A 4579-nucleotide genomic window follows, 5' to 3' on the forward strand; every position below is an offset into this window, starting at 1 on the left:
AGTCAAGAAATTCTCATCGAAACATCGAGAAATTGTGCATATAGAAAACTCTAAAGAAAGAAAAAAAGGAGACCCATGCCATGATTTTCAAATCTTTTCTATTTAGTAGTCTAAGTTTCTCGATGAGGATAATTAATTCGGTCGTTGTGGTCGGACTCTATTATGATTTCTGACTACATTCTCCATAGGTCCCTCTTAGATCTTCTTTCTCCAATCTTGGATTAGGGAAGAAGGAGATATTCGCGACTACTGGCGATTTCATTATGGGGCAGCTCATGATCTTCATATCGATCTAGGCAGCTCATGATCTTCATATCGATCTATTATCCACCTCTGTATCTATTCTTTCTTAGCTAAACAGGTGGAAGATCTATCCAATTTGGTTATATTATATCATGGACTCGAAAAACGGATCTGAATTTGACTGAAATGCACGATCTTCACAGGTATCACTTTTCACGATACCTAAAAGGTGGAATAGCGATTTTCGAACCATTTCCTATAAGAGAATGGTTTCCATTACTTTGAGAAATGGATTCTTATATCAAACTATAGCTATTGCATTAAAGAAGAAAAGAAACTAATAGAAGTCGAAGACGCGGAATGATAGTGAATAGAGAGAAAGATTCTTCTGATTTTCTTGTTTCTATCTACTAGACGCCGTAGAGAATTGAGAATTTTCATGTCTTTCAATTCTCGTACTCGTAATTGGAAAGTTATGGAAGGAGACCCATCATTTTGCAATGAAAACAACATATAAAACTCTGGACAATTTCGAAATCAGGCCAAGCGTCTTAATACATATGCAAAAAAATTCATTATTGGCCCACCATTGATTAGAAGATTTAGCTTGTATGAATCGCTATTGGTTTGATACGAATAATGACAATCGTTTCAGTATGTTAAGGATACAGATGTATCCACAATTCATTTAGAGTTACTTAATAGTCTATTTCTTATACCATATCTCTATCCCGTGAAATTCTCGAGCCAAAAGATGGATGCATATGCTGTGTTTCATTTTGCTAAATGATATCAATTAAATGGTGTATCAATTCCATAAATTGCATATAGCAATAAATAAATCAGCAAAATTCTTTCTAATATTTTAGATAGAAGAAACATTTCTTCTATCTAAAATATTAGAAAGAATGTACCCTTCTATCCAAATCCAATTTGCATCGATAAAATAAATCCAAATTCCAGTAGTAGATGAATAATTGCAAATTTGTGTGTGTACGAGATTAGAATAACTTCAAAATAACTGACATAATTTTGTATTTTTCCTGATCAGAAAAATACATGAAAAAGAAAGGAGGTAGAAAAATTTTTGGATTTATGGTTAAAGAAGAAAAAGAAGAAAACAGGGGTTCTGTTGAATTTCAAGTATTCAGTTTCACCAATAAGATACGGAGACTTGCTTCACATTTGGAATTACACAAAAAAGATTTTTCATCGGAAAGAGGTCTACGAAGACTTTTGGGAAAACGTCGACGTTTGCTGGCTTATTTGGCAAAGAAAAATAGAGTACGTTATAAGAAATTAATCGGTCAGTTGAATATTCGGGAGCAGTAATTTAATCGTTCAAATTTTTTTCTTGTTTTATTATTTTTTTAGTAGTCTTATAGTAGTCTTAGATTTTTCATTTTGATGAGCCTCGCTTTGAGGAATTCATGGAATAATCCATTTTCATGGAATAATGAATTAAGGAAGAAAGGATATGAGTCTACCGCTTACAAGAAAAGATCTCATGATAGTCAATATGGGCCCTCAACACCCATCAATGCATGGTGTTCTTCGACTGATCGTTACTCTCGATGGTGAGGATGTTATTGATTGTGAACCCATATTAGGGTATTTACACAGAGGAATGGAAAAAATCGCGGAAAACCGAACTATTATACAATACTTACCTTATGTAACAAGGTGGGATTATTTAGCTACTATGTTTACAGAAGCAATAACAGTAAATGCACCAGAATTCTTGGAGAATATTCAAATACCACAAAGAGCCAGCTATATTAGGGTAATTATGTTAGAATTAAGCCGGATAGCTTCTCACTTGCTATGGCTTGGACCTTTTATGGCGGATCTCGGCGCACAGACTCCTTTTTTCTATATTTTTAGAGAGAGAGAATTAATATATGATCTATTTGAAGCTGCTACAGGTATGCGAATGATGCACAATTACTTTCGCATCGGAGGAGTAGCCGCCGATCTACCTTATGGATGGATCGATAAATGTTTAGATTTCTGTGATTATTTTTTACGCGGAGTTGTTGAATATCAACAACTTATTACACAGAATCCAATTTTTTTAGAGCGAGTTGAAGGAGTAGGTTTTATTAGCGGAGAAGAAGCAGTAAATTGGGGCTTATCGGGACCGATGTTACGAGCTTCTGGAATACAATGGGATCTTCGTAAAGTAGATCCTTATGAGTCTTACAACCAATTTGATTGGAAAGTCCAATGGCAAAAAGAAGGGGATTCGTTAGCTCGCTATTTAGTACGAATTGGTGAAATGAGGGAATCCATCAAAATAATTCAACAAGCTGTAGAAAAAATTCCTGGAGGACCTTATGAAAATTTAGAAGTCCGACGCTTTAAGAAAGAAAATAATTCTGAATGGAATGATTTTGAGTATAAATTTCTTGGTAAAAAACCTTCGCCCAATTTTGAATTGTCAAGACAAGAGCTTTATGTAAGAGTAGAAGCCCCAAAAGGTGAATTAGGGATTTATCTAGTAGGAGATGATAGCCTTTTCCCCTGGAGATGGAAAATCCGTCCACCCGGGTTTATTAATTTGCAAATTCTTCCTCAGCTAGTTAAAAAAATGAAATTGGCTGATATCATGACGATATTAGGTAGTATAGATATCATTATGGGGGAAGTTGATCGTTGAAATGATAATAGATAGGGTAGAGGTAGAAACTATCAATTCTTTTTCGAAATTGGAATTATTAAAAGAAGTCTATGGACTGATATCGATTCTACCCATTTTGACCCTCCTTTTGGGAATAACAATAGAGGTACTCGTAATTGTGTGGTTAGAAAGAGAAATATCTGCGTCGATACAACAACGTATTGGTCCTGAATATGCTGGCCCCCTGGGCCTGCTTCAAGCTATAGCAGATGGGACTAAGCTACTTTTTAAAGAAGTTATTCTGCCATCCCGAGGAGATATTTCTTTATTTAGCATTGGACCCTCTATAGCAGTCATATCAGTTTTATTAAGTTTTTTAGTTATCCCTTTGGGATATCATTTTGTTTTAGCCGATCTTAGTATTGGTGTTTTTTTATGGATTGCCATTTCAAGTATAGCTCCTATTGGTCTTCTTATGGCAGGATATAGCTCAAATAATAAATATTCTTTTTCAGGCGGTCTACGAGCTGCTGCTCAATCCATTAGTTATGAAATACCATTAACTTTTTGTGTGCTAGCAATATCTCTACGTGTGATTCGTTAAAATAGATCTTTTTCCTATAAAATCCATTAACTATTTATATTCCTTTTCTTATTTAGTATTTGGGTTGGTAAGTTAAACTAGATAGCTATATGAGTGAAACAAAACAGCTTATAAATTTGTAGTAAAAAGAAAAAATCTCATTTCCTACGTACAAGAAAAAAGTGGAAGTAAACATAAGCAGTGTAAACTCTTTATCCCAAGGTTGATATTTTTTAATTAGTCATCATATCTTGAAGCGGCCAAGAATAAAGGATTCACGATATGGAATTCCATTACTAGAATACTCCTAGTTATTACTATAACTTAATAATCCATAAGAAGAATCCACCAAAAGTTAGTGAAGGGTTAGGAACACTAAAGTACATAAAGGATTAGTAATGGAAAATCTAAAACATTAGAGATTTTTGCCCATAAAAGGAATCATAATAAGGACTTGCAATTTGTAGAAATTATCAAGTAGTACTTTCTTCGGATTCCGATCCAGAGTATGTTCCCATTCACTTGTTAAGGAAATGGCTATCAAGAACGAATTAACCCTTTATCCATTTTTTCTTTTTAAATACCCCCTCCCTGGGGAAAGAAGAATAGTAAAAAAGATATGGAGTGCACTAGAAAAAATTTTCATTATTTCCTTCCTCTATCCATATTCATGCAGAATTGCTCATGAACTAATACCCAACTCTTTCCATTTATTAATTGAATTCCTATAACAAGTAACAAGTGTTTTATTCCAAGATTAAGTTATTACTGAACAAAGAAAAATTTTCATTATATTATAAAGGATGAGATCAATTCGGAAGCGCTTTTTCTTATTCTAGCAGACGGAATTCCTTTGGTCTAATTTAGGACTTTCAAATCTATTTTATTTTATCTAATTCTATCTACGCCCCCGGGGCTAGGAACAAAACAGTCCTTTCCTTTTTCTGATCATAGAGAAGCCGTATGAAGCTAAGGTTTCATGTACGGTTTTGAAATAGCGGTGGGAACTGTGATGTTATCACCGACTATGATTATCTAACAGTTCAAGTACAGTTGATATAGTTGAAGCACAGTCAAAATACGGTTTTTTTGGATGGAATATTTGGCGTCAGCCTATAGGTTTTCTGGTTTTT

The sequence above is a fragment of the Triticum urartu genome, unplaced genomic scaffold, assembly GCF_056163025.1.
Source record: "Triticum urartu cultivar PI428250 unplaced genomic scaffold, HENAU_Tu73 scaffold1, whole genome shotgun sequence".
Taxonomy (NCBI): Eukaryota; Viridiplantae; Streptophyta; class Magnoliopsida; order Poales; family Poaceae; genus Triticum; species Triticum urartu.